The sequence below is a fragment of the Dipodomys merriami genome, unplaced genomic scaffold, assembly GCF_024711535.1.
Source record: "Dipodomys merriami isolate MVZ:Mamm:240054 unplaced genomic scaffold, mDipMer1.0.p SCAF_404, whole genome shotgun sequence".
Classification (NCBI taxonomy): Eukaryota; Metazoa; Chordata; class Mammalia; order Rodentia; family Heteromyidae; genus Dipodomys; species Dipodomys merriami.
The window spans coordinates 38,758-63,109 of record NW_027205649.1 but is presented as its reverse complement, the minus strand read 5'-3'; the positions used below and the strand labels follow the sequence as shown (position 1 = coordinate 63,109).

General features: G+C 46.2%; 1 pseudogene; it reads right to left on the bottom strand.

Moving 5' to 3' along the window:
* Window positions 1–18,109: 18,109 nt before the first annotated feature.
* LOC138806675 (RING finger protein 11 pseudogene) lies at window positions 18,110–18,569 on the bottom strand (annotated as a pseudogene).
* Between the last annotated feature and the right edge of the window lie 5,783 nt (window positions 18,570–24,352).

Sequence of the window (24,352 nt, the reverse complement as noted above, 5' to 3'; positions counted from 1 at the left end):
AGGGGTTAGGAGGGCTCCCAGGCTCCAGAGGGCAGGGGGGGACAGAGGCCTGGAGGGAGAGGGTGAAAGTCACAGGAAGGGGCATGAGGGAGTGGGGCCTCCACAATGGCTTCCTTCAGTGCAAAGACTCTCGCTTGTGCACTCAGACATGTGCGGCATGACTTGAAGACTGAAGAGAGGAAGAGCTCTTCATTTGAGTATGCACCAATGCCCACCAATGCCCACCACTTACAGAGTGCCTGCTGCTCTTCCACCCCAGCAAGCTGGCTGCACAGGTGAGGCCAGATGGGAGGTGAGGAGGGAGGCTGGAGCAAAGGCTGGAGGCTGGATCCCTCTTGCCCTCCCCAGATTCAGCCGTTATCTCCAGCAAACCAGAAGGAGGGGGAGGAGGAGGGACAAGAAGAAGAAATGATGATGAAGAGGGAGAGGAAGAGGAGGAACAGGAGGAACAGAAGGAGGAGGAGGAGGAATTGTTCTGTTATATAAGTTCCATGTGTTCTTTCCTTCATCCAGCAGCAAGGTGTGCTAGGCATTGTTCTGAAGACCAAGCTTTATATGTTAGTAGCCAAAACAAACACAAGTCCTCTGTCAATTTAAACACTGATGGAATATTGATTCATTTTTAAGGTCTGGCAAAGGTATTGTGATTTTGTTTTTGGATCTAGTGTTTTCTAGAACGCACATATTGAAAGACTTATCTATGAGCTGCCATGTTACTTGGGAGTCTCTTGACCCCATGAGCAGGGCGCCGGTGGCTCATGCCTCCCTTCCTAGCTACTAAGGTTGAGATTGGTGGATCATGGTTCAAAGCCAGCCCAGGCAGGAAAGTCTATTAAGGCTTTTATCTCTAATTAACCACCAGAAAGCCAGAAGTGGAACTGCGCCGGCTCAAGTGGTAGAGTGCATATGTTCTTGTGTGCATGTGCACGTGCGTAAACATACACACACCACACACACCGGGCACTGGAACTTGGAAGATGTGGATTCTTGCCTTCAGAACCCAAGTCCCACTCTGGCTACATTCCACATCCATAGCCTTTGCACTCAGCCCCACAGAGCATGGCTCAGAAGGCCCCCCATGGAGTCCCAGCCATGGCTGATTCTCTGAGCCAGAGATTCAGACAGCCAGAAACAAGCCCGTAGCTGGAAGGCACTGCTGGTCATCCTGAACCAGGGCCAAGTGGGGTGGAACATGGCCCAGTGCCTCCCACTCTCTGCCCAGGCTGGTGGGGGTCACCGGACTCGTTTCTAGTCCCTGATGTCCAGGCCTGGCTTCCAGCTCTTTGGACTCTGCCTCCTGTTTTTGGGTCAGATTACAGCCAGTAAACAACCAACCCCATGAGGAACAAAAAGTTTCTAGTTTAGAAAATGGAGCCCATCTGTTTCTCATTTGACTCCTCTGGGAAGCCTGATTTCCTTCCACGCTCCCACCCAGGACCTCTGGCTTCTCTGGGAATGCAGTGGCCACCTTTGGCCACCTTGGCATTAGGGAAGTGGGGAGCTGGCTGGGAGGGCAGAAGCCCCTTGTTTCCACTCATAGAGGGTGTCCTGGATGGTTTACTTGATTTTTTTTTCATGAAAATTAAGTGTCTGTACTTAATCTAAAAAAGTCTAAATAAAAATATAAAATTGTGGCTGATTAAACAAGCATTGTTTTCCTGAAGACAATAGAAGTCTGTATCTTAATTCCTTATTAACAGACTCATATAATCGTGAGCAGTACCTTACCGTCGGCTGTGAGAACACTTGATTAAAATTTACAAGGTTGTTTGGGAGTGGTGCCTCTTCCGCAGGCCTGTCTCTCTCCTGGGACTCAGGAGTCGGTGGCTCCCTGGAAATCATCTCTTTGTTCCTCTAGGCTGGTGTGACAGGTCCCTCTTGTGTTCGTTGTTAACATTGTCCTGTTTCTGTTCCCAGAACAGGAGGACTGAATTCAGCAACTGAGTTACTAACATACTTTAATCCATGTCCTCCTCTTCCTGTCCTTCACCACTACCATCATCATCATTACCGCCACCTTCATTATCACCACTGCCATGATCATCACCACCACCATCATCATCATCACTGCAATCATTGATGATGAATCACCATCATCATCATCATGATCAATTCATCACCACTATCATCATCAATCCACCGTGATCATCATCACCACCACCACCATCATCATCATCACCACTGCCATCATCATCATGATCAATCTACCACCATCATCAATCCACCGTTATCATCATCATCACCACCAACATCATCATCATCATCATCATCATCATCATCACCACAGCCATCATCATCATAATCAATCCACCATCATCATCAATCCACCACTATCATCATCAATCCACCATCATCATCACCACCATTATCATCATCATCACTGCCATCATCATCATCAATCCACTACCACCACCACCATCATCATCATCATCACCACTGCCATCATCATCATCATCATCAATCCACCATCATCAATCCACCATCATCATCACCACCATCATCATCATCACCACTGCCATCATCATCATAAATCCACCATCATCATCAATCCACCACCATCATCAATCCACCACCATCATCATCAATCCATCACCATCATCAATCCACCACCATCATCAATCCACCACCATTATCATCATCATCATCATCATCATCATCATCATCATCATCATCATCATCATCATCATCATCATCATCATCATCACCATCATCATCACCACTGCCATCATAATCATCATCATCAATCCACCATCATCAATCCACCATGATCACCAGCACCATCATCATCACTGCCATCATCATCATCATCATCAATCCACCATCATCATCAATCCACCACTATCATCATCAATCCACCACCATCATCATCACCATCACCAGCATCACTGTTATCATTGCTATCAACACCATTGTCAGAACTATCATCACCATCAGCACTACCACTATTACCATCATCACCATGGCCATCCCTACGGTTATGGATGATTATCAGTACCATAGATACCTATGTTGCATGTGGTTAGGCTAAGTGGCCATCAGTATAGATAGAAGTGACTGAATTCTATCCCTGCCTGTGTTCCCTTGGCTAAGTAACTTCCAGCTTTGTATGTCAGTTTCCACACTGACTAAGATGAGCTTGTGAAGAATAGCATTGGGATTTTGTGTGTGTGTGTGTGTGTGTGTGTGTGTGTGTGTGTGTGTGTGTGTGTGTGTGTGTGCTTGTGTCAGTACTGAGGCTTGAACTCTGGGCCTGGGTGCTGTCACTCAGCTCTTTAGCTCAAGGCTAGTGCTCTGCCACTTGAGCCAAAGTGCCACTTCCAGCTTTCTGGTGGTGTATTGGAGATAAGAGTATCACAAACTTTCCTGCCTGGGCTGGCTTTGAACTATGATTCTCAGATCTCAGCCTCTTGAGTAGCTAGGATTACAAGTGTGAGCCACCAGCATCCAGCATAGAGCTTTTTAAGTACAGAACATTTTCAGATTTTCCCCATTGTGTATGATGCTGGCTATAGTTTTACCCTTCCATTCCTGGTCTCTTCAGTGCTTTTCTTATGAAGAGATGTTGAATTTTGTCATAGGATTTTTCTTCATTTATTGAGATAATTATGTGTGTTTGTCTTTTATTCTGATTATGTGCTATATTATGTGTGTTGATCTGCATATATTTAACCATCCTTGCGTCCCTGGATAACTAATGCATTTATAAGATTATTTCTTTGTTGCTTTGTATGTCCCTCCCCCACAGTGTAACCCCCGTTTTCACTATATTTGATGTCAGTATAACATGTGGAGGAGATGGGGACAAACAAGTCGTTTAAGGATTCAGGTGGACCTGTTGCAACAATGAGAAGTACAAAATGTCATGTCAAAACCAGCTTTACAATGCCGGTGTGGGGGGGGGGAGGGGGGTAAAATTGGGTGGGGGGAGGGGGGAGGCGGGGAAGGGAAGTGAAGGGTAAACAAAGGAGGAGGCTGCAATGCTTGGTAAGAAATGTATCCATTATCCTGCCCATGTAATTGTAGCCCCTTTGTACAGTATGTTCTCAAATAAAATAAAATACAATTAAAAAAAAATGAGCTCAATCATGTGTGTGATGTTTTTGTGTATTCTGGTACTGAGGATTGAACTTGGAGGCTGGATGCTGTCGCTTAGCTTCCCCCCCCCCAAGGCTGGTACTATACTATTTGAGCCATAGCTGTACTTCTGGCTTTTTGCTGGTTAATTGGAGATGAATCTCACAGACTTTTTTGCCTGGCCTGGCTTTGAATTGTGATCCTCAGATCTCAGCTTCCTGAGTAACTTGGATGACAGGTGTGAACTACCCACCACACAGCATCTTTTATTCCTTATGTTGATGTTGTTGTTGTTGATTGTGGGGCCTGAACTCTGGGCCTGGGTGCTGTCCGTCAGCTCTTCAGCTCAGGGCTAGCGTTCTACCAATTGATCCACAGTACCACTTCTGCCTTTTTCTGCTTATATGGTGCTAAGGAATCAAACCCCGGGCCTCATGCATGCAAGGCAAGCACTCTACCACAGAGCCCCCTTCCCAACCCCTTTTAAATTCTTTTAAGGCAGCTTTGTCCAACGCCATTTTGTTCACACATGTTACCCTCTGAGTGACAGCATCTCACCCTTCATCTCCATAGTCCCAGCAGGAGTATGCTGTCCTCAGAGCTGCATAAGACGGACTCTTAGAGGTTGCTGAGACTGAGACTGACGTCTTGGGTTAATTGAAAGGCTCCTCGAGTAGGCCTAACACACCATTATGTGATGCACCTGACACCCACACAATTTAGTGACTTCTTATTTTGTGAGAATCATAGTCTCTGATCGAATAAATCTGCCAAACTCCAGCTCCAATGGGGCCAGGCCCCTTTCCCAAGATGCACAGAGGCACGAAGAGAATCGCAGATGGCATGCACAGGGTGTTTTTCAATTGTGTTTGGCTGTCAACACCACGTCCACCTCCACTGAAAGTGACTCATATGTTCTGTAGCTATCCTGTTCCACTGTATTTTGTGGGAAAGAAAGTTGGTTTTTTCAAGTAAGTCCGTTTTTATCATATGTCATGAAAATACTGGTTTATGATTGTGTGTCTGTGTGTCACTGGGAATAGAACCCAGGGCCTGGCACATGCTAGGCACTGCTTTGCCACTGAGCTATAACCCAGTCCTGCACAAGCTTTTCTCTATTTCTTTCTTTTTTTGGTGTTGGTATTGAGGCTTGAACTAAGGCTGGAGTGCTGTCCTCTAGCTTTTTCACACAACCACTTGAGCCAGAGCTTCCTGCTTTTTGGTGGTTCGCCCGAGGATATGTCTCCCAGAGTTGTCTGCCTAGGCTGGCTTTGAACTGCGACTCTCAGCTCTCAGCCTCCTGAGTAGCTGGGATGACAGACATGAGCAACCAGCATCCAGGTTTTTGTGTTCTTAAAAAGCAAGATCCTAAACATTTGCTGGAGAATCATAGATCTGCTCAGGTTTTCTTAATAGAATTTGTACAACATTGATTTAATAAAATTATTATAAATCTTTTAGCCAAATAATAGTGAGGTCATAGGGTAATTCTTTGCTTCCTGATGCCCCACAGAAGTGCGCACACAGGGCTGGGCACACAGAGCGGCCGTGTGTGGCTCATTTTTCTTGTGACTGAAGAGAGGAGAACGAAACTTCCACTCTGTTTCAAATTAGGCTACTGCAGTCCGCTTCTGTTCTCCTCACTCTGTGGCTCCCTCCACCCTCTACCTGCTACACAATTAACACCCAATTACATCCAACACCTTCATGGAAGCCATTGCTGGTTGCATTCCAGCTCCCTTGCTGCCTCCCTAACCCAGAGCCCAGTCTGCCACCAGGCTGCACAGGTGTTTGCCGGTAGGAAGCTTTTCAGTTTTACTGAGCTTTTCCCGGCACGAGAAATTAATGTGGTATTTAATGCAATGTCTTTGCTGAACCATCTCTTCTGGGCCTGGCTGTTCTCGGCAATAATAACCCTGTGTGCATGTGGGGTGTGTGTATGTATGTGTATGGTGTGCTCCTGGGTCTGAGCACATTAGTTCACTGGATGAGGAGGAGTGAACTGGGTGGGGAGGGGAGGAAAGAGAGGCCCAGAGGTGACAATGGGAAGACCCAACAGAGCCCCACTTCTGAGCCTGCTGCTCCCCACTTTGCTCCCATCTGGGCAGGAAAGGGGAAGTTCAGTGTCATCAGCTTTGGGAATCTCGATTCTCTCCTTCTCCATGTTGAAGTTCAGGAAAGCAAGAGGACAGGGAATTTTGCTTTTGTCCTCAAGTGTACAAGCAAGCACCTGGGGAGTGTCTCCATAGAGCTCACCTGGCGGGAACGCCTTACAGTTGTGGTGCTGGCTTTTGTGGAGCGGTGTGTGTGTCCACCACGGGAAAGTGTATCTCTGGACCCTCCCACTGGCGTCTCCCACCTTCTTTTCTCCCCTTCCTCCTCTTTCTCTTCCTCCTCTTTCTCCTTCCTCCTTTTTCCACACAGTCTTCCCAGGCTTTCTTAGTATCTCAGGCTCCAGAGTTGCTGGGATTGCAGATATGAGTTGCTGGTGTGGGCAGAGACCATGCACCTCACCCATCCCCCATTTTTTGCAGTCATTTTCTGGTTGTCATCCATGAGTGGGGTTAGAACTCAGCTCACTTTATCTGACATGAGTCCTAGTGGCACAGCTTCTTGGTGATTCATCTAGGAATGGCTTCATGTTCACGTTCACCACCTGGGTTCACATTTTCTGAGCTGCTTCTGACCTTCCACTCTATTTACATGCAAATAAGTTTGTCAGGGCTTCCTGTTTAAGCCTGCAGAGCCTGGCTGTTCAGTGAGAGGAGTTTTAGAATGCTTGCATTTTGTCAGGGGAAGGATATATTCCCAGCTGATTATCCCTGAGATTTCCTCCCACAGCCCCAACCAACCCATACCCCACAATGGCTGCTTCAGTCCCCTCCCTGCAGGCCTGGCCCCATGCAGCCGATGGGCTGCAGCACTTTCTTCCTTACTCACCAATAGTTTAACTATCTCATGAGCACACACATACACAGCACTCAGGGACTGGGGAAAGTAATGGCTTCCACCACACTTCGTCCCGGTCCCTCTGCTGCTGATCCTTCTTTTCCTATCCAGCATCCATTGACCACCCTTTTCCCTCTTAGCATATTTAATTTGTATTCCAGACAGACATACACCCAGGCTGGTGTCCCTATCTCATGCCTGTAATCTGAGCTACTCAAGATGCTGAGATGTGAAGATGGAGATACAAAGCCAGCACAGGCAGGAAATCTGTGAAAGTAATCTAAAACTAATCACTAAAAGGCCAGAAATGGATGTGTGACTTTTTGTAGAGGACCGATCACGAGTGATAAAATATAGGGTCAGTGCCCAGGCCATTACTTCAAGCCCCAGTTTGGGCACAAAGAACAAACAAACCAAAACCCAAAGGAAGAACAACAAAGGAGACAAAGGGAGAGGGAAGAAGGGGTGAGGTTTTGATTCCTCATAAGCATGTATGGAAACATCACAGTGAAAGCCCTGTCCTACAATCAGTGCATATTAATTACAAAACAAAAAACAGAGGGTTGGGAATGTGGCTTAGCAATAGAGTTGCCTAGATTGCATGAAGCCCTGGGTTCCATTCCTCAGTACCACATAAATAGAAAAAGCCAGAAGTGTGGCTCAAGTGGTCGAGTGCTAGCCTTGAGCAAAAGAAGCTCAGGGACAGTGCCCAGGCCCAGAGATAAAGCTCCAGGACTGGAAAACAAAACAAAAACCAAAATTAAAACAAAAAACAAATACAAAAAATAACCAGAACAAAAGGATAAAAACATTTGCTGGAGAATCATAGATCTGCTCAGGTTTTCTTAATAGAATTTGTACAACATTGATTTAATAAAGTTATTATAAATCTTTTAGCCAAATAATAGTGAGGTCATAGGGTAATTCTTTGCTTCCTGATGGTCTGCATGATATTAACTCAAGCTGCCAGATGGTGTCTAGAGGATATGCTTCCAGACAGACCACAGGACTGAGCTCTATGAGTAGACTGACCACTTGGTTGGGTCTGGATGCTGGGGTGTTTCCTGCTCAGAAACATAGGAATTATGCAAAATAATAGCCTCTGAGAGGGTGGAGAAGCTTACATGAAACCCTGGCCAGCTTAATTAAGCCCAGAAACAAATGGCTGTCGCCACTAGGGGGCAGTGCAGTCCCCCTGCTTTCCCTGGGGGACGCATCCTTTCTGAGCATCCTTTTATTGTCAGCATCCATTATCCTTCCAGGATCCACTCTCCGTGTCTCTGTCCCTACAGAGTCCAAACCTTTGCTGAAAATATTCATTCACGGCAGTGGGAGTGTAAAAGGAGGATCCCTAAAAGTAAAGAAAAATAAGATTTATTTGGGGATCAACTGGGGATTTTTGCCCATCGCAAACAGAAAAAGAGAACCAAAATGGGGAAAGTTACCCATGGAGCTGTTCTGCCATCTGGTGGACACAGTGCACCCTGCACCTTGCAAACTATACTGGGGGTTTTAGGATTATAAAAGCTACTTAAGACAGCAAGCAATCAAGTAAGTCAGCAAAATCTCCACAAAAATCCTGAATAGCACACATGAATAAAGTGAACACAAGTTTTCCATTTAAAAGAATTGAGGATCAAATTCAGAAATATCATAGATGTTTTCTATCACTTACTTTTCACGTACCAAGTGTGCACACTGGTGCAGCTGGTAATCTTAGCACTGAAGAGACCCAGGCGGGCCAGCCTGGGATACCTAATGAGACAGGAGCTGACATTTCAGAAGGTTTGAAGTGAAACATATATATATATATATATATATATATATATATATATATATATATATATATATATATATATATATATGTGTGTGTGTGTGTGTGTGTGTGTGTGTATAAATATTACATATATGTAATATATGTAAATGTTTTATAAACATATGTAAATGTTTTATAAACATCTGGTACTACCTAAGAATTGTGATTTGAGCTTCCTTGGTGTGAAACACTTAATGCAGCTATTTCACAAATATTTAGGGGCTCTGAGATACTGCAGCAGACTCAGGGGTAAGTGGACACATTGGAAATTGTCCTTTCTCCACTTTTCATGGTTGCACAGGAATACAAGGGGTCTCACTGTGCTGATTTCATAGGCATGTACAGTGCTCTTTGAACAAATGCCTCAAATTCCTTTTGATACTATCCATTTCAAACTATTTAATGGGTTTTATTTTTCTCTGTAACTTTTTCTTTCTTTTTTTTTTTTTGTGTCGTGGGTCTTGAACTCTCGGCCTGGACACTGTCCCTCAGCTCTTCAGCTCCAGGCTAGTGCTCTACCACTTGAGCTCTACCAATAAATCTGGTGATTTATTGGAGATAAGAGTTTCACAGACTTTCTTGCCTGGGCTGGCTTTGAAACGGGATCCTCAGATTTCAGCCTCCTGAGTAGCTAGGATTACAGGTGTGAGCCACAGACGCCCAGCTGTAACTTTTTCTTTTAAGTTTATTTATTCATTTTAGTGTCATCCTGAGGCTTGAACTCAGGGTCTGGGTGCCCTACCACTTGAGCCATAGCTCCATTTCTGGCTTTTTGGTGGCTAACCAGAGATAAGAATCTCATGGGCTTTCCTGCCTGCCCTGGCTTTGAACCATGATCCTCCTATCTCAGTCTCTGGAGTAGCTTTGATTACAGACATGAACTACAGGCCCCCAGATGCAAGCTTATCTCCAGCATGAGGCTGATGGTTTCCGAGCAGTCTGATGGACGTCCATTCTCCTCCTTCCTCAAGTGGAACCTTTGGCTACAAGGTTCTGAAAGTGCTTCCACTTCCTTCAACTCAGTATTTTTACCATATTGACAAGAATATGTGTGTGTGTGTGTGTGTGTGTGTGTGTGTGTGTGTGTGTGTGTGTGTAATGGAGCCTCAAAACTTGTCAGAATTGGTTCTCTTGTCTGTCAGAAGAACTGATATCAGTTTTCACATGCCCAACTTCAAGAAGAGAATTTTGACCCATCATCTATCACCTGTCTATCTATCTGCCTGTCTGTCTATCATCTATCCACTACCTACCCATCTATCTGCCTATCTATCTGCCGGCAAGGTTGCTATCAGACTGACTTCAAACATGATCCTCCTTCCTCAGTCCCACCAGTGCTGGGTTTTTAGATGTGCACTCATGCCCAACTTATTTATGTGTAAGTACATTATTCAGATAATATATTTGTGCTTAAAAAGGAAATAAGAGAATGGCATAAATTGCATATAAAATTCTTCTAAGTCACATCCTAACTAAACATTGGAGTAGTATTGTATTATTATACTCATTACAAACTTCTGAAGGAAAACAACACATATATTTATTTCTGTATAATAAGTAATTATCATATGTAATTATATATATATATATATATATATGTATATAATGATGACTTTTTTACCCTGTACCCGGACAGGCTTGAACTCGGTGCCTGTCTTGTGCACTCATGGCCAGTGTTCTGTGACCTGAGCCATGGCCCCAGCCTGTCAAGTCAGCAGCACTCCTCCATCAAAGCCCCATATTCCTGCATGTCTAACGCCATGTGGAGCTCATGTCGGGGCTGGGTGCTGAGTGCTGAGTGGGACATAAATAGCTACTTTTAGATGGGGGGGATGGCCAAATGTGTTCAACGGCTTCTGGAGCTGGGTGACTGGGTGCGATAGGAGCCAGATGTGTGGATTCCAGGCTGATTGCCTCTTCCCCTTGCCCCTCCGGCTGCCTTCCCTGTGCCCCCCATCCTCCCCTCTGGTCCCCCTGGCCCTTTGCCCTGCCCTCCCCATCCCTCCGCCCTCCTCTTCCCTCCCCATCCCCCCTGGCCCTTCCCTGCCCCCCCTGCCCACCACCCAGCCCTCCTCCTTGCCCTCCTCCTGCCCTCCCCCCTTCTCACCCTTGTGCAGAGGGAGGAGAGGAGACAGTGGTGGGTGTGGTGGCCGGCTGGGCTTGGGCTGGAGTGGGTGTAGAGGATATCCAGCAGGAGGCCCAGGCTCTGTGGAGGCCAGTGGGGGGAGGGGTCGAGTCCAGCTGGAGGCCCGGCCTCCGTGGAAGCCTTCTGGCCAGACACCACTGGCACCTGGACTTGCTGTCAGTCAGCTGCTCCAGGTTCCTCTGTTGCCTACTGGTTTTTGTTTTACAATGGTTGCACTCAAGAGCTTCAAATTTATCTATAGATCGACTTGTATCAGGTTTATAGGTGACTGAGCATGTGTTTGCCATGTCAGCCTTTGCATTCTGTGCTTTTGTTCCATTAACGTCTTACACTTCCAGGAGAGAGACCGGGGGTTTTGTGAGTATAAGCGTGGGTGATGTGTGGGTAGTATGTGGTGTGTGTGGTGTGATTATGTGTGGTGTTTATGATTGTGTGTGGGGGATGTGTGTGTGAGTGTGTGGTGTGTGGTGTGATTATGTGTGGTGTGTGTGGTGTGTGGTGTGATTGTGAGTGATTGAGTGTGAGCATGTGTGGTGTGTGTGATTGAGTGTGAGTGTGAGCGTGTGTGGTGTGAGTGTGAGCGTGTGTGGTGTGTGTGATTGTGTGTGCTTGGTGTGTGTGTGGTGTGAGTGTGAGTCATTCTGTCGTCCTCGGTGCTGGGTGTGAACGTTGCCTTGTGCTCCGGACCGCCCTTCCGAGGCTCTCTTAGGAGTAGAGCACGGAGCTTGGGGTCACCCGCTGCCCTGCGCGGGCTGGGGTCGTGGGGTCGGCAGGTCCAGTGGGCCGGGGGTCGGCAGGCCCAGGCCGGCCTTTGCCCCCACTCTGACCGTGCTCCATGCCCACCACCCCGCAGTCCCTGCGGTCCCGGAAGCAGAGGCCATGGGCTCTCAGTTGGAGGCAGTCTGGACCAGTCTGGATCAACTTCACCCTCATCTCAGAGCCTCCGGCGAGGAGGGCATCTAGTACCTGTGGGGAGGCCGGGCGGGGCGCTGTGCTCAGCCCAGAGGGGGCGCTGTGCCCAGCCCAGTGGGAGTGCTGCCGGGCCGGGGCACTGCCGGGAAGGGGTGCTGCCCGGCGCTGTGCCCAGTGGGGGCGCTGCCTGGCTGGGCGCTGGGCCAGGCGCCCCCTGGGCGCTGTCACCCAGGCCTGCAGAGGCCTCAGGAGCCGGCGGGGCTGGGGCAGTGGGAACCCCAGGAGGGGCAAGGGGTCTCCCTTGGCCCAACCCAGGCCTTGTGTGGCCTGGATCCCATTAGCGGCGGTGGAGGAGTCTGGCCCAGCGGGAGGGCAGCCTAGGTCAAGAGCCTGCACTGGTTATGGTAGACTTGCCTGGGGGTGTCAATTTAGGAGGGACAGTGGGGGGGCGGCGTAGGGGGGCAGTGGGAGAAGTAGGGGGCGTGGTTGGGGGTGTAGGAGGGGCATAGTGGGGGTCGTGGGGAGTTGGTGGGCCGCAGTGTAGGCGGGAGCAGTGAGGGGCATGGTGGGGGCACGGCGGGGGGCGGTGGGTCCCCCGGTGGGGTGGGGCTCTGAGCCCAGGCTGGCCCAGGCATAGCTGTGGCCCTCCTCCCTTCTCTTCTTCACTCTTCCCTTTCTGCCTATTTTAAACTTCGGATGGGTCCTGGGGCTCGAACCCCGGTCGCGCTGTCCCCAGCTTCTCCCTTGGGCTGGGCTCAAGGCATTGTGATGAAGGGAGGTGGATCCCAGAGCCGGGTTCCATGGAGCCTGGAGCTTCTGGAAAAGCCCACAGCCGGGGTTCTTAGGTGCCAGCCCCCACCTTCAATCAAGGCTGTTTTGTAATGAAATCAGCCCTGCTTTGGACCCCAGACCCATGGCGGCATTTCTTCTCCTGAATTTATCTCCAGGTAGTTGAACATCTTCCAGCTGATATGCTTTACTAAATGACAAAGACAAATGCAGCTCTTAGAACGAGCATGAAGGGGGTTTCACACTTTTTCTTTCTTCCTTTTTTCTTTTCTTTTTGTTTTCTGTGCAGGTACTGGGGCTTGATCCTCCACACAGCTAGAATAGCAACGAGAGCACCCCTGAACACAAAAGCCCAGGGACAGCCCCCAGGTGATGAGTTCAAGCCCCAGGACACACACACACACACACACACACACACACACACACACACACACATACACACACACGTTGTGGATGAACATACAGTTTATATCTCCACTACATGTTCATGTTTGGTGTTGCTCAACACATGATTCCTGGGACGGGAGGTATATTGCTTGTGAGCTAAGAAAGCACACAGTAGACAGGAAAGACTTCAGAATTTGCACTTTGGTGACTACATTGTACCCCCACCTCTGGCTCCTGTCATCTGGGAGGCTCAAGGTGAGCTGAGTGTGTGGAGGGGCCTCTGACGCTTCTACTAGGAAGATTCTCTGAGCCATCGTGGCTCCTGTTGGGTTGACCACCTTAAATGAGGAAAATGACCTAGGGCTGCAGGGGTGCACCGTCCAAATTCAGGACCCTTACGGACATGCAGGGGACCATTTCTCAGAAGTAAAGATGCCCTGAGCCCCGAATCTTTCCATGGCCAACCTTGCCCCCAATGCAAGGGCTGCTCATTGACGGCTGTGAAACGTAGGCCTTGGTTGGTTTCTCTGCTCATGGGAACTGCTGCAAAGACTCCCCGTTTTACCTCTGCAAGCACCTTCATTCCGCTCTCCATCCCTGACTCCACACCCCTGATCTGGAGCCCAATCCTGGCTCACAGATCGCCTGTGCACATGCTATGTGACATCTGCTCCAATGAGCCCTGTAATTACTACCCGCCCACTTTCATCCCGCTCATTTCCTGTCACTTCCTCATGGAAGTGTGCAAGCTCTTCATGAAATCCTCGTTCTTCATGTGCATGCTGTAGTGTCATTGCGCCTTTCTCTCCACGTTGTTTCTTAGTTATGTCTGAGTGGCAGCTCCAGGATGAGAGGTGGGGTAGTTTGCTACCCATATGCCTCTGTCCAGGCTACTTTCTGGCTGGTTTACTTGTGTGTGTGTGTGTGTGTGTGTGTGTGTGTGTGTGTGTGTGTGTGTGTGTGTGTGTGTGTAATTGGAGATAAGAATCTGTTGGCTCTGAATCTTGATCCTCAGATCTCAGCCTCATGAATAACTAGGATTATGCTTTCAGGTGTGAAGGTGGTTCTCTTATTTTCCCACCTAGATTAGAAACCTCTTGACAGCAAGAGGAGAATTTTCCTGATACTTGGCTTATTAGTTTGCCTTCCCATGTCACCGTGTTCCATCTACTAGGATGGTATTAGTTGTGTGGTTCTGTAGCTACCTAGCTTTTTGTGTCCACAGGCAAGGTAGGCATTTCTTGATTGAAAGGAAGTGCCTGGATAGGTCTATTGGCCAATCACAGTGCCTGGCATGTGGCACACACTCCATGAATGTTTGATGAAAGAACAAATGCACTCAGACTTTGTGGGAAAACACTGACTGTAAGACGTGGATCATTGTACTGCTTTGTGAGCATGCTGCAGAACATGAGGGGTTTACTTCTGCAAATGCGATGCTTCTTTTCTTTGTTTCTTGGTGTACTTCCCCCCCTTCCTATTCAGTATAGAACTTGAGCAGATTAAACAGGACTCAGTCTTGAATCCACGATGACACAGAGGCAGAAATGACCCTGGGGTTGGAAGTGATCAGTTCACTTGAATATTACTTGGAGGATAAGGTTTTCCTTCTGGGAAGAGAGATGCTAATGAAAAAAAATCACTCCCTGACTACAATTCAGAAGTAATAGGAATTTGGCTAGAAATAGGATCTTATGAAAACTCACCAAGCAGAGCATTTCTTCCCATGTCTTGGCCTTCAGGCTGGCATTCCAATGTTAGTGTTTCTCTGGTTTCTGGAGCTCAGGGTGGGGACAGGTGCCAGTGTACTGGGCAAGCAAGCCAACAGGTCTGGGCATGAGGGCGGCCTGCAGAATTTTATAGAGCTTGTGTTCATAACACGTGGACAAGTCCAAGGCAATTTGCAAAGATGTGAGAGATTTGTGTTGTTGTTGTTATAAATGTCTGTATGATAAAATGCGTGAATCTCAGGATTGGACTGGATCCGAAAGATGATCTCATAAAAGAAGGCTTCTGCTTTACTGGAGAAGATCTGTTTTCCGTATCCCAAATATTCTAACTTGTCACGGGCCGTGCTTGGTGGAGTCTGTTAAGTTATAAGATAAACAACAGGCAAAAATGGAAACGTGAGTCTTCCCTTCTCTTGTGGCTATGGAGACAGAACGAGGCAGCCATCTCCACCTTTCAGTGGTGAACCAGGGAGAGAGATTGGGAAGGGAGCGAAGGATACACATTAACCAGGAAAGATTCCAAGATCCTGTGGATTACTGTTGCTCCAACTTAAAAGTTCATCCACTCACTTGGCGATCAATCCACTTACTTGGCGATCAGCCCTTCCCCCACCCCCCAGTCCTGAGGCTTGACCTCATGGCCTGGGCATTGTTCCTGAGTTTCTTTTCTTTTTTCTGAGTTTTTAGTATAACTTTACTACTGGGTACATTCTTTAGCCCAGTGGTGGTCTGCATAAATCTTTTTTAATTTTTTTTTATTTTTAATTTTTTATTGTGAAAATACTGTACAGAGGGGTTACAATTACATGGGCAAGGTAATGAGTACATTTCTTATCAAGAATTGTTGCCTACTGCTTTGTTTCCCCTTTCCTGTGTTTCTTTTGTTCAAGAGTACACTGTACCACTTGAACCACAGTGCCACTGCTGGATTTTTCTGCTTATATGGTACTGAGGAATTGGACTCAGGGCTTCAGGCATGCTAGGCAAGCCCTCTACCACTAAGCCACATTCTTAGCCTTGACTTGATCAAGACTTAGTCAAATGCTCCTTTGGATTCAGGAGGACTGGGGTGAGGCCTGGGGCTCTGCATTTCTTTTTTGGGGGGAGGGTCCGGTCGTGGGGCATGAACTCTGGGCCTGGGCGCTGTCCCTCAGCTCTTCAGCTCAAGGCTAGCGCTCTACCACTTGAGCCACAGTGCCACTTCCGGCTTTTTTCTTTTTGTTTATGTGGTGCTGAGGAATCGAACCCAGGGCCTCGAGCATGCAAGGCAAGCGCTCTACCACTGAGCCTCCTTCCCAGTAGGGGCTCTGCATTTCTGACAGTCTTCTGCATGCTGCTGCTGATGCCTGAGCCACTTCTTGAGGGGTGAGGTTCTGGAGGTGGAGTGGTGTTCTGGCTGTTGGGGGTAAATCCCCATGGCAACCATCTCCAAAGGAGAGGAAGCAGACCCTTGGGTGATAAAAGTTCACTGAAAAGTTTACAACTTCTAGGGGGTCACTCTAGATTTCCAGATTCCTGCTTTTGGAAATACCAGAGGCAGGAACTCTTTTTTCAAACTTGTGGGTGTTATTAAAATTCTTTTTTTTTGTTTCCTCCAAATTTGCTTTACATAATTGGATGAATATAAATTAATGAACAGAAACTTAAGCAAGATACATGTAACAATTTAATAGAACCTGATAAATGAAATTCTTTCATTTTTTTTTCAAATTCATCTTTAAGTTTTTCCATCGTGGGGCTCATAGGGAAATTAACATATGGACATTACAGTTGAATGCCAAATTAACTAATTATGACATATTAAATACTTCTATAATGCAATCATGAAGACCCTTCATACCACTTGTGTTTTGTATTTAGAAAAGTGTTAGAATCACAAATTAAACTCAAAAAAAAGAGAAATATTTGACTTGTTATCTGGAGACTGATTCTCCTTTCAATAATGGTTTTTAGTGGTAACATCACTGAGCTGAACAAATAAGTCAACTTTTGAGAACATTAAGAAAAATAAACACATGCAAAATGTATAAAACACACTACTACATCTTTACTAGGCCATCTCTATTTCTAATACTTCAGAAACTTAGAGATTTAGCATACTCTTACATTAAATGCAAGAAAAAAATAAAGTAGAAATTCCTTTTTTGAGATCACAACTATGAAGTCAGGTGGTTATACAAATTCTGCATTTGTGTGCAAAACATTAAACACATTTACCTTTGTTCTTGTCAGTCACCTAGGACTTAACATAACTTTCGAAGAAACAGACACAGAGATGTTTTTGTATGACTTCAATAACCTCAGCACTACAGTAATGAGAGATGCAGTATCCTTTTGCTGTGTTTCAAGACTATAGGGAAGGAAGTCACAGGGAAGAGAATCAAATTATTACAACTAAGAAACTACTTCTTGTTAAGTTTCACCATGGTGCCACTTTCATTTTTACATAGTATGGTGGCATAATTCAAGCTCAATAAATCAGAAATCTTAATATTTAAAATTTACCTTGACTTTCAATTATTACCATATTAACAACCAAAAGAATTAGATAGAACATATAGAAAGGGTAATATTAAACCCACTTTGCTAGAGTTGGTTTCTTGACACATTAACTCATTTTTAATACAAAAGGGATAGTGCATCTCAATTTGCTTACAAGCTAGGAGATCACTTTGATTTCTGCATTTTCTAACTGCAAACAGAATAAAGCACTTATAAGAGGTTATAAACTGATTTTCAAGCATAGAGCCAGCCCCAATGATAATAATACACTATTTTTAAAGACCTAAGGCAATGAATTCCATTTCCAATGGAAAAAAAAACTGTGCAAACAAGCTTAAAACTACTTTTTTTTTGTGCCAGTGTTATAAAATGTTGCTTTTAATAAAACCTTGACCCAAATGCCAGTAACTTCAGAAAAGAATCTGGGTAGAGGGAAGAAGAAAGTTATTTCATTTAGAAAAAATAGCCACTATCTTTTTCCTAATCTTCAACACACACAATTTAAACATATACAGATGCTTTAACACTACACAATTCCTATGTACTTGAGCAATAACAAAGTCTAAATACAATTATATTTTTAAACACTGGGTCAAGGTTTTACATAAAAATACAATCCTACTTTTTCCTGCTAAGTTTCTAAAATATCACATACTTTCCTCAACATCTGCAGCCATCCAGATATTTTTAGGAAATTTTTGTGCATGATCTTAATTCCTAATCCCTGGCTCTTTTGGCTCAGTGACAAAAGATCAAAACCGCCAAAAATGATGGTTCACTTGATGTCAGACGAGAGACCTTGGCTCAATTAGTCTCATAGGACGAAAGCAGTGCTGCATCAACTGGCTCCTTGCAGGAGGGGCATGTGAAAGATCTCATCAACCAGTCATCTATACAGTCCAGATGATAGATGTGCATGCACGGCAGAAATCGATTTGGGTCCCCATAAACAAAGTCCATCATACAGATCACACACTCTCGGATCTTTTTCTCTGATCCATCTCTTCCAGGGTCATAAACTCCTTTAGGCAGATGCTGTATAAGGCCTATTCTTTGAGCTATCCTAATTTGTTCCTCTTCAGTCAGCTGAGTTGCTAGCCGAGTCTGGCTGGGTATTGGATGATAGACTGGAACTGGAACTTGTTCCTGATATGGCAGCAGCGGCTCTTGATCTGGCTCCAGGTCCGAATCTGGCCAGGTCCGACTGAGACTGGTGCAGCAGGGAGATGTCATCCGAGGTGGGAGATTTGAGGCAGTTTCCCATCTTCCTGGGATGGGGCATGTGTGTGTGTGCGTGTGTGTGTACGTGTGCGTGTGTGAGAGAGATCTAGGGGAGGAGGAAAGCAGGGATGGGGGTCCTTCGCACGCTCTGCGGGGCAGCCTAGGTCGACAAAGTGGGGTCGACAGCAGGCCCGGGCTCAGGCAACTGCCTCCCTGCCCCCGGCATCACCGCGGGGCCGCTCATGCCAGTCCCCCGCACCCCAGGAAGGGGGACTCAAGTCCTGGCCGCAGACTCCGCTGGGGTCATGGCAGTTTCACCTCCTGTGAGGAGACTATGGGGGGGGCGGGGAGACCGAGCGCTTCCTCCCCCCTTGTCCCCCTTCGCAGTGTGGCGGCGGCCATGGAGCTGCTGGACCTAATCCAGGTCAGGAGGAGGGGGGCGCGGCTGCCTCAGCTACTGTCTCAGCTGCTGCTGCCCCCGCTGACGCCGAGCCGCTGCTGCGGGCCTCATCCTACTCCATGGCGGCCAGAACGAGGCCTTTAAAATTCTTAAAAAACCTCATATGATTAAAATGTAAGGAATCATTAAGATTATTGTCATAATTGAATAAACTCTAAATCATCTATGGAGCTCTGGTAAGTTCTGATGAAGAGGAGCACCATTGCCTCTGCCTTTGACATATAATTGCTTTCAAATAATGACCAGGACAAAGAGGACATGGCCAGGTGTGCTGGTAAACTCTTGGAATCTAAGTACTTGGGAGCTGAGGCACCAAGAATTGTGAGTTCAAGATCAGTCTGGGCTACAAAGCAAGTTGGATTATACAAGGCTTATTCAGAATAGAGCACAAACTCAATTGTTTCAAAAGGGCTTAGAAATATTTTTCCATAATTTCTGGCATGAGAAGTGTATTTTAACACGAAGAGCAAGAATGAGCATATTTTAGGTGGAAAATTAAGACAGTAGTTGAGACTTCTATTTTTTTTTTTTTTAATTTCAGGAAGGCAAGACAGGGGGATTTGAATTAGCTTTCCTTCTGGAAACTAGAAAAAGCACGGGTAAGAGGGAAGGGATGGAAAGGGGAAACAAAGGAGGAGGCTACAATGCTTATAAGAAATGTACTCATTGTCTTGCCCATGTAATTGTAACCTCTCTGTACCGTATTTTCACAATAAAAAATAAATTTAAAAAAAAAAGAGATGTAATTCTCAAATGTTGCTGGGTTCAGCACTTTTGGTAGCAGGCTAAAGCATCTGTGAGGGTGGAAGCCAGGATCACCACTCTGACCAGACTCACTTCTTGTCCAGGGTCAAGGATCAAAGACGGATGAACTTAGGGTAAAGAAAGGCACGGTGCACGGCTAGCTACAAATCCCTTCCTTCTTGTCACCCCACACACATTAGTGGTGAGCAAGGCAGCTGGGGTACAGTGCATACCTGATGGGTCTGGGGACAGGAAGCCGGGATTCCATAGCAAGCCAGTGAGTTTTGAGCAAGTGCGCACCAGGATTCATTTACCTTCTTGGCAGAGCAGATCTGCTGGTTCTGCTTGGGGAAAAGAGACTTCCTGAGATGTGAGGTAATTTTCATAAGGGGGAAACACATGTGGAGTCCTGCAGTACAAAACAATCTCAAGAGAAGTGGTGCTGTGGCTCAAGGGGTAGAGCGCTCGCCTTGAGCTGAAGAGCTGAGGGACAGCGCCCAGGCCCAGAGTTCAAGCCCCATGACTGGCAAAAAACAGTATGTATACAAAACAATCTCAAGGTGCTGATAGCTGGTACTCTCAGTCATGTGACTGGAGACTGGCTATGGCCCCACAAGGCCTTCCAGAGACCTTTGGGACTGGGGAAGGGAAAGAGAGGCCAAAATCTCTGAAGCTTTTCAAATACACAGCCTCTGTGAAGTTTATGAGAGTCTGGAGGAAATTCTTTTCTATTTTCAGTTTTAACCATCTTCCTCCTTTTAGTAAACTTTGACATGTAGGCTCCTTTAAAAAACAACAACAACAACAAAAATCCAAGATGACAGCAAAAGACTTAATGAGGTTTGAGCTAGGCCTTGGGATGAGTAGCTAGAAGTGTGTGTGCAATGACTTGAGATTGATAAACGGTGGGCCAGGGAAAGGGGAATCATCCAATAAGCAAATGCATACTTGAAAGTCAGAGACGACTTTGCAAAATCCTTTAGGAAAGATTATCATCTAAGTGGAGTCGTATTTTGTAGTTCAAATATTAACATCTGGTCACATTTAAATAATAATGTGAACAATAACTAAAAATTTAAAAGTTCAGTGTTGCATAATAAAATAATATTTCATTTAGTCTTTATGGGCTCCAAATGTGCTAAGGGCTATTTTTTTTATACTCCACATGAGGCAAATTAGTGAAAAGTTAAGGAAACGTTTTTATGCCGGCTCAGGGATGCTGCATTGCCATTGTCTTCTGCCATGCATTAGTTCAGGTAAAATGTCTATAGTATAATGTTTTTAATGAACAATACAATGATTATTCCCTGAGGAACTGTCCTTCAGGTTGTTTTAATTTGTGAAGAAATGAGAGTGAGCCCTGGCTGCCTCTTCTCGACCATCTTGTCCCTTCCGTCAGTGGTCATGAACCTAACATTTATGGCTATTATAAATCCCTCTGTGCCTGTCTGGTTATCTGTCTGTATGTCTGTCTCTGGTGAAGGAATGGAGAAGAGTCCAGTGAGGTAACGTGTCTGATTTATTATCACATACTTAGTAAGCAGTATGTTTGATTTCTCTTTCATGAACTTCAAACCACTATTTTATGCCAGCACAACCATTGATAACTCATGCAGAAATGGTTAAATCTCAGAAAACAGAGTCACAGGGCCCATGAAAGGGCTACACTTGTGCTGAGTGTGCTACTAAAGAAAGAAAGAAAGACTGCTCATAAGGATGAGCTCTGAATGAGACGTGTTGTGGCAGATACTGCCTAACTGTGAGGCATATGCTAATGTTTAGCCTAAGTGCATTTCTTCCTTACCAAGCATTAAATTACTCTCTATTCTCCCACTAATTGCTCCGACTAGGATGGTTCTAATTGTTCCAAGTTCCCACTCTTTCCCTCTGGGCTCACTGTTGGAGTGCATCACTCAGCCATGCCACCCCTTCTCACTGCCGCTCAGGCACTACTCTGGCTGTGAAATGCCGTATTCAAGCAGGGCTGCACCTGCCCTGCATGCATGGCCAGGCTTCAGGAAGGGCTTTGCAGACATGTACCCATGAGCATGTTGAGTGCTCGGCAGTGAAAGCCAGGTGTCTGGAGGTGAGTATGGTGATGGGCTCCGGCTTAACGCTGCAGCTGATGTGGTAGAGATGGGTCTAAGAGGCTCCAGAATCACAGAACATGAATCAGATCCCTGGCCTACTAGGTGGGTGACACTGAAACATGAATCTGACCTTCTTCAGTTTCATCTAGGGGATGTGAAGTACCTTGCAAAGTTACATGACCAGACCGGACTGTCCAGATGCAGTGTGTGTGGTGAGCAGAGCCCATTCACATGATGGCCCATGCAGCTCCAAGGGTGGCAGCAGCCATTCGTATTGGAGCCTAGTGCTAGGCAAGGCCTGCTGGTGCCAGGTCACAGCTTTGCTGCAGGCTTCTTGAGTTCCTGTCTTGCAAATTCAAACGGCAGAATCTCAGACAATGAAGAATGAGTTCAAGGAACTTTATTCAGGTGCGACACATCCTGGTTGAAGGCTCCTGATCAAAAGTGCCTGAGTCTAGGGGTTTTTAGGCCCCAATGGATCTGCTTCATAATGAAATAATGCATGTAAAGCATTTAGCTCACAGAAAAGTGTAGAAAGGAACAACATTTTCTTCCCCCTAAATAATAAAAAGAGAGAAACTATCCACAAAGTCTCAACTTCACCTCCTGTTCATTTCTAGCTTTTTTCTGTCTTTGACATTTAGACTTATCCCCTGCTAAGCTTGTTCTAATGACTGTCTCCAAACACTAGACATGATCACAATCAGGATTCAATCTAGAGAACAAAAGCCATGTGGCCTTTTAAACACAGAGAAGGCAGTGATAGGAAAAGCTTAAAATATGGAGCTGAAGAACAGAAAGATGAAAAGAGAACCTCGAAGTGGCATGGACATTGTAAGGACAGGACGCCACCAGCATCCCTGTGGCTCTCCTCTCCAAGAGGAATGAGACAAGTTTGCTCTGTTAGAACCTGATCTTGGAGAAATGGCCTGCTGCAGCGGCCATTTCTCTGCGGGGGTAGGGAAGGTGTCCTGCCCTTGTTGGTGCTTAGTGGATCAGGGCTGGGACTGCTAAAGAGTTGAGACTCAGACATCTGAGAAGGGGCTGGTGCTGGGAGATCTGAAGCACCTGAATTCTGAGCGGTTGTTCAAAGCCCTAATGGCTGCTGTTGACAGGGACCAGTTTACTGAGAAGCTGGGAGAGTTCCCCCTTTCCCATTAACTTTACAGTCCATTGGTATATCAAACAGGGACTGACTAGTCAAGAAGAGATGCAGGTTTTTGAGTCTCTGCCCTTCTGTCATGAAGCAGAGTGTAAAGGGTGGGCTGGAAGCCAAGCTCAGGAACCTGTACTAGATACCTATGGACAACACACACACATGGACAGATCTCTCATCTTTTCCTTATCTCTTTGGTGCTGTATTCTGGGGTTTGTTTCCTGTTTACAAGCTCACCTTCATACTAGAATTTGCTATTCATCTCCATGTAATGCAGCCCTAATCTTTGGGATTCTCTCCTTGCTGTGAGGTAAGCCTCTTTTGGGAGCAAGTAAAAAGGTCAGCTTGACTTACTTTCACTAGAAAGGGGCCTGTGATGGATGGCATAATCAGGAGGGTTCACTTTGGTAGCAGGGGACAGTTGCAACACTGGGGATAGAGTGCAACATTGGGGGGGGGCTCTCTCTCCCTCCCTGGGCTGGTTTCCTTGCTTCCATGCATATGTGGTGAGGAGCAGACTGAGCTCATGGCAGCAGGCCTTGTGTGAACACAGAAAGGCAATTTTATCTTTCCTGGCTTTAGCATGAACACCTCCGGGGCTTGGCTCAGTCAGTGATGGTGCGCAGCCCTGTCCCTGGGCCAGGGAGTGAAGGTGTCCTGTGTATGGATTAGTTTACAACTTACATCTGCCCATCTGAATTGGTGTGACCAGAAGACATGAAAACAAAAATCAATTATGGGCTAGGGTAGGTTTTGTTTAATCTTGTTTAAAAATAAGATGATGATTATTAATGTGAAATATGCTGAGTACTGTTCACATGAACGTCTGTGGTAGGCAACATCCCTCTCTGTCATAGTCACAGGCTCTGTGTGGTCAAGGTCTAACATGACTTTCTGGGCATGTCTGTGAAGTCAAATGTTGGGCAATTGGCTGCTCCTATCCCCATTTTAACTTGAATTTGGCACCTATGGCAAAAAACCTGGAGAATTCCTCAGAAGACATGTAACTGGTTTGTTTTTCTTTGGAGGGGGGGCTTTCTTTAGTTTAAGTCCAAGATAGTGACTTGAGTATTACTCATGGCTCTTGCTCACTGGCCAATGCTCTACCAACTGAGCTCTACCTCCAACCCCATGGTATTGTTACATGTTAGCTCTGGGAGACAGGAGTTAGGAGCATGCGTCTGCAGTTTTTCAAGAAAGGAGCCACTAAGGCCCAGGGGATGCAGGGACCAGGTGTAATGCGAGTGTCACAGCAAAAGGTGAGACACAGGCTCCCTAGGTACCTGGGTAATCACACAACTTGGCAGTGGTGGGGTGCAAGGGTGAGGGGATGGAGGGAGATACACAGGATTAGCACATGGCTTGTGTTCAGTGTA